This window comes from Petaurus breviceps, unplaced genomic scaffold (assembly GCF_028583685.1).
Source record: "Petaurus breviceps papuanus isolate PSGF00001 unplaced genomic scaffold, PetGlider_PUasm1.0 184, whole genome shotgun sequence".
In the NCBI taxonomy this organism is placed as follows: domain Eukaryota; kingdom Metazoa; phylum Chordata; class Mammalia; order Diprotodontia; family Petauridae; genus Petaurus; species Petaurus breviceps.
The window spans coordinates 671,448-686,528 of NW_027185793.1; the positions used below are offsets into that span (position 1 = coordinate 671,448).

General features: G+C 37.0%; 1 protein-coding gene across 3 annotated transcripts in view; it reads right to left on the bottom strand.

Moving 5' to 3' along the window:
* SLC24A2 (solute carrier family 24 member 2) overlaps positions 1 to 15,081 on the bottom strand; it is a 330,161-nt gene that overhangs the window by 235,211 nt on the left and 79,869 nt on the right. The window lies entirely within an intron of this gene.

Below are 15,081 nucleotides of genomic sequence, written 5' to 3' on the forward strand. Positions count from 1 at the left end.
ATTTGATCTTCACATTAACCTTGTGAGGCTGGTGCTATTATTCCCATCTGGGTTCCCTAAAGATAACTAAAACTACAGAAATGGATTTCCATAGTACACAATAAAACCATACAGCAAAGATCAGTTTCTTCTTTCAGCCTACATTTTTCTACAATGAGAAATATATCAAGAATTGAAAAAGACAGAAAGTTCTTTCTTTTCCCCTCTTTGGATGAAGAGAAAGAAGGTGACAGCAGAATGTAGTGGGTGCTTGTTGTTCAGTTCACTCCTCTTGACACCATTTACGGTTTTCTTGGCAAAGATGTTGGAGTTGTTTGCCATTTCCTTCTCCAGGTCATTTTAAGGATGAGGAACTGAGGCAAACAAGGTTAAGTGACTTATCCAGGGTCACACAACTAGTGAGTGTCTGAGACTGGATTTGAATTCAGGACAGTGAGTCTTCTTGCCTTCAGGCCCAGTGCTCTAGCCACTGTACCCTCTAGTAGGTGTTTAACAACTGCTTATTGATTGATGACTGAGTCTGACAAATACTAGATAAAATCTAAAGATATTAAGATAAGTAAATATAACAAGATAAACATTAGAAACTAACAAGATTGATATTAAATTAAATAAATAGATAAATTAGATAAAGTCTCATACTTAAGTTTTTCATGTTGATGTAGCTAAAATAGTCTATAATTTTTTTTTTGTTTTTGCTTTTTGGAGGGCAATTGGGGTTAAGTGACTTGCCCACAGTCACATGGCTAATAAGTGTGTCAAGTGTCTGAGATTGGATTTGAACTCAGGTCCTCCTGACTGCAGGACCAGTGCTCTATTCACTATGCCACCTATCCGCCCCTGTCTATTTAAAATTATTAAGCAAAACAGATAATTACAAAGATAATTCAACATATAAAAAGGCATATGCTTATTAGCTAAAATAAAAATGTCATTGGAATAAATTCAGAATGTGAGAGCTCATATTTTTATTTAAATTAAATGATTTAGATGTCCATCTATTCCTTTTTGCAGTAATTATTTTACCCAATTGGCTTGTCACCCAATCATTCATGAAGGTGCTGTTAAACTAGAGATGGTTCAACTAATGATTTCACAAGTATTCAATTGCATTACTTTTGGCAAATGAAATAACCAAATCATAATTCTATTTTCAGATATGCTACCTTATTATTGCCCAAGTTCACATAGCTCTAAAGTTTTTTTTTTTTTAATGGGGAGGAAAGGAAGACACAGAGAAGTTGTTACTTATCAGCTCCTTGAGAAAAGAGATGATTTCACTTTTTTTCTGTGTTCATAGCACCTAGTACATTGCTTGGTACATAGTAGTTGATTAATAAATGTTTATTAATCAAAATGTTTGTCAACTCATTGTAACAGAACAAGTTAATTGTGGTGCTTTAATAGCACATGGGCTGTCTGGGCACAAGGTGACAAAAATGTTTGCCCAAACCATTCTAACTGATTTTTCTTTCGTATTAATCAACCCAGTCTAGTTTAAGTTTCTGCAATTTTCAATATTATTTTAAATAGAACTCTAATAATAGGTTATATATAAAATTATGGCTAGAATGCTTTTTTCTAATGCACAGACCTGAGTGTATCATCTCAGAACTCAAAAAACTATAGCATCTCCTCATTGCTCATATAATAAGGCACAAATGCCTAAGCCTCACTTTTAAGGCCCTTCGCAATCTGCATCCATTCTGTCTTATCAACACAATTGTAAGTTCTGGTAAAACTGGACTATTGACTATTCCCTGATCTTGCTGTTTCAGCTTCTTTGCCTTTGCTCACCCCATCCTCCAGCTCTGGCATTGTCTCTCCACCGTGGCATCTCCTTGCTGAAATCCTTTCTTTGCTTTGAAAGCCTTGCTCAACTGCTACCCCCTCCATGATGCCTCCTCTGGTTCCTCCCACACTAGGAGGTCTCTCCACCTTCAAATCTCTCAGATCATTCTCTTTGGCTCTCTTCTAGGCTTTTATCATGTGTCAACTCTGCACAGACTCCTTTGTAAAGTGCTAGAGAAGATGCAAGGTTTATATATAACGATGTTCCTTCTCCATTAGAGTTTAGAGTCTATGAGGGAGCTTATGAGATCTACACAGGTATCTATGGTATAAGATTATGTTTTTATTTGCATGAGAGGAATGTAAATAAAGTAATTTGTAAAGTCTGTGGGAGGAAAGTTCATGAACAGAGGGAACCTGGAAAGGCTTGCTGGAGGAGGTGGCATTTGACTTTAAAAAATAGTTAGTGCTCAAAAGGAACAGAGGAGGGAAGACATTCTAGGTATAGAGAGCATTGAAAAAGCACAATGGTGTCAAAATTTAAGATAGCCTAGGAGTGGCAAGTTGTCTGGTTTGATTAAAGCATAGAGTACATGGGAAGGAATAGTAGGAGATAAGGCCAGAATGGTAGGATTGTGGCAACAATTTGTGGAGGTCTTTGAATGCTAGACAAAAGAACTACTACTTTAAGGAGTAGATAAGAAGATGACACTGAAGAGCTCTGAGAAAAGAAATTATGTGATCACAAAGGAGATGCTGATGATAATAATAGCATTTGTAGAGTGTTTTAAGGTTCCCAAAGTGCTAAGCATGCCATTGTCAGGTTACCCTCACTATAACCCTAGACAGATGCTATTATTATCCTCATTTTAGAAATGAGGAAACTGAGCCTGAGATAAGATCATGAACTGCCCAGGGTCACACAGTTAGTGTCTAATCCTGATTCCAATTCCAAGATAAGTCTAGCAGTGTGTAGAAGTGTAATGTAATGCCAAGGAAAGGCAACTTTCCAAGGTTCAAAATACCAGCATAGGTGCTCTCCATTTTATTCAGTGACAAACCAAGAACAGAGAAGATCAAAACATCACATCATTCAAAATACAGCATTTACTAAGTGTGATTAAATAATCTCCAAGTACTACCCCACCCCAGGACCTTCCAATCTTTCAATCAAATACAAAGTCCCTGTTCTAAATACTACTCCACCCCTAGGCTGTACCTTCATTTAGTCCACCACAAAGCCCCTCTTCTCAAATGGAGATTAGTTTCCAATCATAAGTAAAGTACCTTCATTTGTTCAATCACAGAGCACAAAAAGGTCAAAAGTTCCCCACCCCTGGATCACAATTGAATCTACCCCAGAGTTACATCAAGTTTAAGCACAGCACTTAATACCCAAATGGAGGTCTTTTCTTCATCTAGACATGAGGCAAGTTCTCAGCAATCTTAGTTCCTGGGGAGACAAGGCTTAGCAAGGCCACAAGATACATTGCCAGTCCCTTCATTAATTCATCCTCTGTCTGCAGAACAGTCCTAGAACCCCTGAAAACATTAGCAAAACCCTCTCCCAGGATTTCTGTAAACATACAACAAGAAAGTCCTTCTTCAGGGCTTCTGAACCAACAGAAAGGTTCCCAGACCCCTGCAACAACAGCACTGTCCTTCACCAGTGGACAGTATTCACTCTCTGTCTGCAGGACAGTCTCTGGAGCTCTTAGCCAACAGTCAGGTTCCAGGACTTCTTCAACAAAAGGACTGTCTTTCACCAGTGGACAAATCTGGCAAAACAACATCAAAACAGACAGACAAAGTACCAGCAAAACAGCCATGTCTCCTCAGTCCTTGGCAGCTCAGGGGGCAGGTCTCAAAAGTCCAGGGCAATTCAAAGTGGCCCCCAGCAATTCTCTCAGTCTCTCTCTCTGCCTCCACGAGGTGCTGCTTCCAAAAAGTTCTTCTGCCTCTCTCTTGTCTCTCCAAATCTATGTCACCAGCTCCTCCCAGTTCAGGACTCTCTTTTCACATCAACAAGTCCATCCCACAGGTGGGATTAACAAGCTCTGGGTTTTAACACAATCAATTTGAAAACCAAGCCAATACAGCGGGATCTTTATATTCCATTACTATTACAAGAAGCAAGAAGATTTTTAGAGAACACATTGCTATGGACCAGGTGGGTGACAATGAGGACCTATACTAAGGTAGTGGCAATGGAAGTAGTGAAGACGGACACATGTGAGAAATATTGTAATGGTGGACTTGGTAAATTGCTGGATATAGGACCTGGCAGGGAGAAGAGTGACCCAAGATTATAGTTTCAAACATAGAAAATAGGATGAATTGTGATTCCACTGATGGAAATTTTTAAAATCAGAAGGAAATCAAGGTTTGGAAGGAAAGAGCAATTTCTATTAAAATGCTTTGTGTATTTATGTCTTTGTCCTTTCTACTAGGGCAAGGACTGAGTTTTCTTTCATCTTTGTAGACTCTAATTTAGAAAGGCCAAGGTCATCCACTGCATCCCAGGCTGTTGTGTCTTGACTTGTCTTATCACTGGCCTTTGATGACTCTGGAGGAGAGAATGAAGCTGAGGACTTTGCACAACTCTGCCTCACATCTAATTCATGTGCAAGAGAATTCACTACCCTTGTGATGCCTTTGGTCCTCTTGGAGAATGAAGGATAAACAACAACTCCCTGGATCTAACACAGTATACTTATTCTCTCAGTTTGCAGCCCGTTGGCTTAAACCACCTAGCCATGCTATCCTTTATAATTGTTAAGTATTTCCAAACTGTATAGATTTTTTTTGTTCTATCCTTTTTTATGGTTTGGACCAGCACCAGCCATTGTTCACACAGTGGTATTGTTATTACCACATATTATTATTATTACTACATATGTGGTAACTGTTGACTAACAGTATGTGCAACTTGACCCTGAAATCTAAATCAAGATATTTCAAGCTGGTACCTAGGTGAGAGAAGAAAACTTGATGTCCTTGCCCCAGCTGGGCTGAAGTTATCTGAGCTGCTTCCTGTCCTTCATATACTGCTTATCTTGCTAAAGTTGCATGTGATGTTTAGGAAATGTGCAGATCTTAGAAGTCTGGCTCTACTTCTCTGATGTTAATAAGCAAGTTCAAGTTTGAAACATTTCCTTTAATCAACTTCTATTTTCTTTAATTTTTTTCTTATGTATCTACTAAATATTGAAAATTATGAAGATTTCAATATGTACAGAAAAACTAAGAAAAGGTGTAACATATGCAGCCATCAACTTCAGTTATGTACAAGTGTTCATTTTATTTACTATGCACATTTTTTTAATGATTCAGATTTTGACAGGGTAATTACAACTCTGTCCTACTTGTCCTTCCCCTTCTGAACTTCCTTCTACTCTTTTCAGTTTATTTTTAAAAGGTTGATTGATGTTCCTTCCTTCCTTTTTCAGTTTCACTACTCTGCCTTTTTCCAAATAAAACCCCTTCCTTGTGACAAATAATTATAGCCACACAAAACACATCCATATATTGTTTGTGCCTGAAAATGTACATCCTATTCTGTACCTCTAGCTCATTAGTTCTCTACTACAGGGTGGGAAGCATGATTCATCATCAGTGTTCTGGAGCTGTAACTAGATATGGTGACCATAGATAGCTCTTAAGTCTTTCACAGTTGTTTTAATTCATGATGTAGTTATTATATACATTTGCCTTCTGCTTCTGTTAATTTCATTTTGAATCAATTCAAACAAGTCTTTCATGGTTTTTTGAATCTGTCCCTTTTGTCATTGCTCATGGCACAATAATATTCCATTATATTTATATACAATAATTCATTCATTTCTCAATTGATAGATACCCATGTTTTTGTCAGTTTCTAAGACAAAGTGTTTCTACAAAATTTTTGTACATGTGATTCATTTCTCTAGTCTCTTTTTACAAATAAATCTCATAGTGATATCACTGTATCAAAGGATTTATACATTCACTCTTGGGGTATAGTGCTAAATTGCTTTCCAGAATTATCAGACTACACTACTTCACAGTTCCAAGAGTGTATTAGTGTGCCTGTCTTCCCACAACCCCTCCAACAATTGTCATTTTTCTTTTTTGTTATCTTTGTCAATCTGATAAGTTGGAGGTTTTTTTTAAATTTGTAGTTTCTTATTATTAGTGATATGGAACATTATTTTTTCTTGTGGTAGTTGATAGTTTGTCTCTTCAAATCTTTTGACCCTGTATCTATTGGGAAATGGTTCTTGCCCTTATATGTATCAATTCCCTGTGTATCTTTCTATTTTTCAACCCATACCAAATAACTGTGATGATGACTACTTTATAGCATATTTTAAAATCATCAATCTTACCCATTTGAAAATCAATTTTCTTAACTCCTGACAGTACTACTCCATTCTAAGGAATGCAGACCTGAGAAATTTACATTACAGGATGTTCATATATCCAAAATATAATTGCATATACAAGTAGAGGAACAAATTTTTAAAAATTGTTTCACCTATAATAAAAATAAATAAAAATAAGAAATAAAAATTTCACCTATATTTTCTATGCTTATGTACCTTCAAAAATAAGACTTAACAGAGAAATAATTAAATTCCAACTTATGTCATTTGATCTCCAGATTTTCTTTTGTAAAGATTCCTGCCCCATCTTCTTTCCTTCTCCCTTCCTCTTTTCCCCTCCCCCAGCATATCATTTTCTTCATCTTTATCCTGACTTGCATTTGAAGCTGCTAACAATTCCTTTCCTACTCTTGTTATTCTGCCTGCACTTCCTGGTAATGTTTCTCACTTTCTTTTAGAGGACACCACATTACCTCTTTGATGATACAGGGATTCATTCTCCTCCTACTGCTATGATTATTCTTTCTCTGTTTCCTCCTACTGGCTCCTTTCCCATTTCTTGAAGGTATGTATTTTCCAGAGTCTTGCCTCCTGCTTTTTTCCTCTCAGCACTCTCATCAATCCAATTGAATTCAATCCAATTAAGCATTTATTAAGCCTCTATTGGGTGCAAAGGACTGGTCTAAGTGTTGAATGTAAAAAAGAGAAAGTTAAAAAAAAAAAACAGTTACTTGCCCTCAAGGAGATTCCATTCTACTCAGGGATGATACCATACAAAGAGATAAGTATACACATCTTTTGAGGAGGAAGGAGAGAGCACCACAAAAGGCATTAGAAAAGGCCAGGAGATGGTGGGTGAGCTGAGACTTAAATGGAACTAGGGACATCCAGGCAGAGATTGACAAGGACGTAGGGGACAGCCTATGCCAAAATCTGCAGGTGGGAGGTGTAGTGCTCCAGTGCTTAGCAATTCCATTTACTCTTATATACCAAAGACTCCTGAATCTCCATCCTGACCTCCCTCCAAAGGGCTAGATGTGTGTTTCCAACTACTTATAAGACATCTCGACTTCCATGTCCTGGAAGTACCTTAAATCTGTGCAAAACAAATTCTGCCATCAACCTCTCTAAACCTCAACATAGGATCCATTACAATCCACAAGCATTTATTAAGCACATTTTATGTACCAAGGTGCTTGGATACAAAAACAAACATGAAATAGTCCTTGTTCTCAAGGAGCTTATAGTCTCCTGAGGGTATTCAGCATGAACACAGACAAAAAATTCAAAATGAATACAAGTAATTTTGGGAGGAGGAGCTTTAACAATTGGGGTATGATCAGAAAAAAATTTTGTGTAAGAGATGGAGGGATAAGGGATGATAGTAAGGGAATGAGATTCTAACAAAGATTGCCTTAATGTCTAAGAGTCACCAAACAAATTGCTAAGTGAGGACTGAGCATGAGGATCATTATGGAATGGCAATGTCAGAGACTTTCTGGAAGAAATGGCAAGAGACCATGGTGCTTTAGAAGCCAAGGGAGGAGAGAATGTTTAGAAGGAAAGGGAAGTCAATAGTGCCAAATGCTTCAGAGAGAAGCATTTCAGAAAAGATGGGGACTGAAAAAGGGACATTGCATTTTGAGATGATTGGTTGGAAGAGCAAGTGGAGAGCCTACTAAAATGTAACAGTATTTTAGTTCAAAGTAGGTGGAATTGTTTTTGGTTTTATAAATGGGAAGCAGATTCCTTCATCAAAATTAATTAAGCACTTACCATGTGCACAAACCTCTCTATGAGGGTTTGTGGGAGAAGCAAAGGAATAAAAGAAACACTAGTGGCCTAAACTTAAAAAGCTTGCAGTTGAGATGCAGAGGCAGGCCCAGAAGGCGCGTGATCAACAAGGAGGGCAAGTCGTCCCACCAACCACAAGGGCCACTACCAGGCCTATCACCAAAGGGCTGGGACTGGAAAGAGCAAGGTAAGAACCAAATACAGGGGCCCCTGTCCTAGACAGCAAATACTCCTGGGACTACCACTTCATAGCCCAGAAATAAAAAAAAAAAACCCTATCAGGACCTCCAAAGATCAGGATGACAGAGTAAACCTTGCCTGCTCCAACCCTGCCTCCCCCAAAACATAGTAACTATTGCTCCAAGGCAAAACCCTCTACAGTAAAGGCTTGGGATCCCCAGAGGAAGGGTGTGGCTAGGACTCTGCCTCAAAATGGGCAGAAAGCAGACTACAAAGACTCTGAAGTCCTACTCTCCTCAGAGGGAGGAACCAAATTCAGAGGGAGACAATGTGGACTCCACACCCACAGCTGAAACATCAACAAGGAACAGGTTGAGCACAAAAAGCTCTCTTAGATGAGATCAAAAGGAACTTTGGAAACTGCATGAGAGAGATAGAAGACAAAATGAATAATTCTCTCAAAACCAAAATTGCAGAATTAGAAAAACATTATAATGAAGAAAACATTCTCTAAAAAGAAAAGTATATGATACGGAAAAGGAGCCCCAAAAATTAAACAAGGAAAATGATTTGCTAAAAACTAGAATCAACCAAATTGAAACAAATAACTCTATGAGGAACCAAGAATTAGTCAAACAAAACAACAAGAATGAAAAATTAGAAAAAGAGGTAAAATACCTCAATGGAAAGATAAGTGACCTGGAAAACAGATCCAGGAGAGATAATCTGAGAATCTTAGGCCTACCAGAAAATAACAATGAAAAAATGAGACTGGACAACATTCTCCAAGAGCTCATTAAGGAAAACTGCCCTGAGATATAGAACCTGAGAGGATAGGTATGATAGATCTCTGGAGAAAACTGAATGGGGATAAAAAAGGAATATACTTTCTTCTCAGCGGTTCATGGCACATACTAAAAAATTGACCATATTCTAGGGCATAAAAACCTCACAATTCTATGCAGTAAGGCAGAAATATTAAATGCATCCTTCTCAGATCATGATGCAATAAAAAATTATATGCAATAAAGGGCCATGGAAAGACAGACTAAAAACTAATTGGAAATTAAACAATTTAATCCTAAAGAATGAGTGGGTCAAACAAGAACTTATAGAAACAGTCAGTAATTTCATTCAAGAGAATGATAATAATGAGACAACATACTAAAATTTGTGTGATGCATTAAAGGCAGTTCTTAGGGGACGTTTTATATCCCTGATTACATACATGATTAAATTAGAGAAAAGGGAGGTCGATGAATTGGGCATGCAATTGAAAAACCTAGAAAAAGAACAAATTCAAAATCCCCAATTAAATACTAAATTAGAAATTTGAAAACGAAAGGAGAGATTAATAAAATTGAAATTAAGAAAACTATTGACTTAATAAATAAAACTAAGAGCTGGTTTTATAAAAAAAAAACAACAAAACCAATAGACCCTTAGTCAATATGATAAAAAAAGAAAGAAGAAAACCAAATTATGAGTATCAAAAATGAAAAGGGTGAATCTACCTCCAATGAAGAAGGAATCAAAACAATAATTAGGAATTATTTCTCCCAATTGTATGCACATAAATTTGACAATCTTAGGGAAATGGATGAATATTTACAAAAATACAAGTTGCTCAGATTAACTGAAGAGGAAGTAAATTACTTAAATAACCCCATCTCAGAAAAAGAAATTGAACAAGCCATCAGTCAACTCCCTAGGAAAAATTCTCCAGGGGCAGATGGATTTACTAGTGAATTCTATCAACCATTTAAAGAACAACTGATTCTAATACTCTTGAAACTATTTGGGGAAATTAGTGAAGAAGGAGTCCTACCAAATTCTTTTTATGATGCAAATATGGTGCTGATACCTAAATCAGGAAGAGATAAAACAGAGAATGAAAATTATAGACCAGCCTCCCTCATGAATATAGATGAAATAATTATAAATAAAATATTAGCAAAAAGACTACAGCAACTTATCTCAAGACTAATACACTTTGGTCAGGTAGGATTTATTCCAGGAATGCAAGGATGGTTTAATATTAGGAAAACCATCAGTATAATTGATCATATCTACAATAAAACTAACAAACCACATGATCATCTCAATAGATGCAGAAAAGGCTTTTGACAAAATACAACATCCATTCCTATTAAAACATTAGAAAGTATAGGAATAAATGGAGCCTTCCTTAAAATAATAGGTAGCATCTATTTAAAGCCATCCGCAAGTTTTATATGCAATGGCAAGAAGCTAGAAGCATTTCCCATAAGATCAGGAGTGAAACAAGGGTGTCCTCTATCATCCCTCTTATTCAATCTGGTGCTAGAAATGTTAGCAGTAGCAATTAGAGAAGAAAAAGAAATCAAAGGAATCAAATTAGGCAAAGAAGTGACCAAGCTATCACTCTTTGCAGATGATATGATGATATACTAGGAGAATCCTAGAGAATCAAGTAAAAAAGTACTTGAGACAATAAATAAATTTGGCAAAGTTGCAGGATATAAAATAAAACCACATAAATCCTCGGCATTCCTATATATTTCTAATGAAATTCAACAGCAAGAGATAGAAAGAGAAACCCCATTTAAAGTTACTGTAGACATTATAAAATATTTGGGAATCTATCTGCCAAAAGAAACCCAGGACCTATGTGACCACAACTACAAAACATTTTTCACCCAAATAAAGTCAGATCTAACTCATTGGAAAAATATTAATTGCTCATGGCTGGTTTGAGCTAATATAATAAAAACGACAATTTTACCTAAATTAAATTATATATTTAGTGCCATACCAATTAATTTACCAAAAAACTACTTTATAGAGCTAGAAAACATAGTAACAAAATTCATTTGGAAGAATAAACAGTCCTGAATATCAAGGGAATTAAAAGAAATGCTAGAGAAGGTGGACTAGCTATACCAGATTTCAATCTGTATTATAAAGCAGCAGTCATCAAAACTACTTGGTACTGGCTGAGAAATAGAGGAGTAGACCAATGGAATAGATTAGGCACATGAGATTCAGAAGTCAATGACTATAGTAATCTATTGTTTGATAAACCCCAAGACCCTAGTTTTTGGGATAAGAACTCACTATTTGACAAAAACTGCTGGGAAAACTAGAATATAGTATGGCAGAAACTGGGCACAGACCGTTATCTAACACCATATACCAAAATCAAGTCTAAATGGGTGCATGATCTAGGTATAAAGGTTGATACTGTAAGCAGTCTCGGAAAACAAGGAATAGTTTACCTGTCAGATTTGTGGAGAGGGAAAGACTTTATGACTAAACAAGAATTAGAGAGCCTTATAAAATGCAAAATGGATAATTTTTGATTACATTAAATTGAAAAGCTTCTGTACAAACAAAGCCAATGTAACTGAGATTAAGAGGGAGGTGGGAAATTGGGAAAGAATCTTCACAACGTATGTCTCTGACAAAGGACTCATTTCTAAAATATACAGAGAACTGAGTCAACTTTATAAGAATACAAGTCATTCCCCAATTGATAAATGGTCAAAGGATATAAAGAGGCAATTTTCAGAGAAAGAAATTAAAGATATCTATAAGCACATGAAGAAATGCTCTAAAACACTATTGATTAGAGAAATGCAAATCAAAACAACTCTGAGGTACCACATCTCACCAGTCAGATTGGCTAACATAACAAACAGGAAAATGACAAATGCTGGAGAGGATGTGGGCAAATTGGAACACTAATGCATTGGTGGTGGAGTTGTGAACTGATCCAGCCTTTCTGGAGAGCAATCTGGAATTATGCCCAAAGGGCTATAAGTACTTTCATATCCTTTGACCCAGCAATACCACTCCTAGCGTTATATCCCAAAGAGATCACAGAAGCGGGAGGAAGACCCATATGTACAAAAATGTTTATAGCAGCTCTTTTTTGCGGTGGCAAAGAATTGGAAATTAAGGGGGTGCCCATCAATTGGGGAATGGCTGAACAAGTTGTGTTATATGCATGTTATGGAATACTATGGTGCTATAAGCAACGAGGAGCAGATGGACTTCATATTTACCTGGAGAGTGAGAAGAGTAGAACCAGGAGAAATTTGTACACAATTACAGACACAACGTATGTGTGATGACCAGCTTTGATAGACTGGACTCTTCTCAGCAATGCAGTGGTATAAGTCAATCCCAAAAGACTCACGATGGAGAGAAATGTGTGCATCCAGAGAAAAAAAACTAGAAAGAACTGAGTTTATATCCAGATGGAAGCAAAATACCTGATCTTTTTCCTTTTCCCTTTGGTTTTATGTCCTCTTTACCATTTTTCATTCTATCTGATATAATCCATCTTTATAACGTGACTAATGTATAATGTGAAAGTATTTACAGATCCTATACTTGACTATATGCTGCCATGGGGGGGAGGGGAGCGAGGAGGACAAAATGTGAAACTCAAGGAATTGTGGAATTGAATCCTGTAAACTAAAAGTAAACAAAAAATTAATTTTAAAAAATTTAAAAATTAAAAAAAGCTTGCAGTTGAGTTTGGGAGATAAGTCATATACACATTATAAAGTTAAACATGAATCATTGGATTTAGACACGAAAAGTTTAGCATCCTTAGAAACTTTCTCATCTCACAAATGGGAAGACCCTACATGTAGATAAGTGTCCTACATAAGGTCACATATGTAGGAAACAGTAATAAATAACAATATGAGATAATACATGATTAACTATCAAATCAGTGGTATAGAGGGATAGGGACTAGACCCATGATTTCATTAATACAGGGTCCTCCAGCAAAGAAACTCCCTCTACCAAATGCAAATTGTCACCCTCTTGCAACTTATAGTCTTGAAAGTTACCTAGAATATTGAGAGGCTAAGCAATTTTCCTAGAGTCACACAGTCAGTATGTGATAGAGGCAGAATTTGAATCTAGGTCCTAATTTCAAGGCCAACTCTCTTTCCGCTATAACATGCCATTCATATGTACAAAAAGATAATAAGAACGGAATAATTACCATGAATGGGCTGATAAAGGAAGACTTCCCATAAGTGGAACAAGTTGATATGGACTTTGGGGAATGGATAATATTAAGATAAATGGAGTGATAGAGTAAGGATATTCAAGGAGAGATGGACACGAACAAGAGCTAGAGAAAAAGGAATTTTGGTATATTTGAGGGCCAATAGATAGATCAGTCTGTCTAGAACAGACAGTCTATGTAGGAAAACCCTGGGAGTAAAATCAAGGTAAGATGCAGTTGCTTTAAGGAAACTTTGAATGCTGAACTAGGGAACTTGGACTTTATTCCGTAAACAATTGGGAATGATTGAAGATTTTTGAGCAGGTTTGAAAACATTGTTGAAAGCATCAACACTATTCTGAGCTTAGTCAGAAGAGAACAGTGGACAGGCTATTACAGTAACTCACTTGAGAGGTGATGAGGGACTGGGTGAGGACTAGGATGATGGGAATAAGAGGGTGGAAGAGAGGGGACAGATGTGAGAGATATCATGAAGGAAGAGTCGATAAGCCTTTGTTGCTGATTGGATTTTGAGGGAGAGGGAGTGAGGAAAGAGGACCATGTAGAGATTTTTGAACTTGGGAGAATGAGGATAAAGTTAATAAAAATAAGTAAGGTAAGAGAAATATTTTCATTTTTTTTTCAGAAGGAAGGCGTAGGGCTATGTAGGAAATTCATTAGCTCTATTTTAGATATGTTGAATTTGAGGTAAGAGTAGGCTAAAGTGGAGAGGTCCAGTAGGTGTTCACAGAAATGCTCCTCCATGCCTGAAATGGACTCCTTTCTCTGATTTGCCTCTTAAACCCCAAGTTCCTTCAATGCTTGCCTCAAATACCACCTACTATATGAGACCCTTAAAATTCTCTCCAGGGGCTAATTCTTCCCTGCTGAAATTACTGGTTTTGTTTTTTAGATGGAAAGTACTGTCCCTTTTGTATGTGAACAGTTTGGTTGCTGAAGGCAGAAAGAGAACATTGGCATAATGAAAACTGATGAAATCAATGTAAAACTCTCAGATAAAATGTTGGGGTTTTGAGGACCCCAGAAACAGAGAAATGACCTTCAGATGACAGTACTGATGATGTCTGCAAGGCATTGTGCTTCTCAGAATATTTCTTTTCAAATTGGTTTGACCAATTTTTCTCATAATAACATTCCCTTTTTGTCTCTTTCAGTAACCAAACTGTTCATAGGTGAAAAGGTCAGTAATTCATCATATATTATGTATGTACTTAGATGCATACAGGGCAGGTAGGTGGCTTTGTAGACAGAGTGCTGGGCATGGAGTCAGGAAGACTCATCTTCCTGAGGTCAAATCTGGCTTCAGACACTTAAGTAACCCTGGGCAAGTCACTTACCCCTATTTGTCTCATTTCCTTGTCTGTAAAATGAACTGGAGAAGGAAATGGCAAACCACTCCAATATCTCTGCCAAGAAAACCCTAAGCAGGCCACAGAGTCGGAAACAACAGAACAACAAACAATATGTAGACATTTTCTCTCCAATAGACAGTGAGCTTCTTGAGGACAAGGATTTCCATTTTCACTATTGTGTCCTCAGTGCCTAGCATAGTACTTGGCATGCAGAAAGTGCTTAATACATCTTCAGACAAATAAATTCCCTAGCAAAGTGTAAAATCATAGAAACTCAGAATTGGAAAAGTCACCAGTGGCCATCTAGTCCTTTGTCTTCTTGCACAAGAATTCTTTCTACAACATCCCCAGTTGCTCTTAAAAACCTTCAGGGATGGGAAACCCTAATTGCTGAGATAGCCCAATCTAATTGTTGTAAAGTTCCCCTTCCCTACATTGACATAAATAAATATTGATGATTAATTCATAGTGTCTGTGTAACTTTCTTTTATTTTTTTGCTTTTTTTTTTTGGAGGGGGAAGGCAGGGCAATTGGGGTTAAGTGACTTGCCAAGGTCACATGGCTAGTA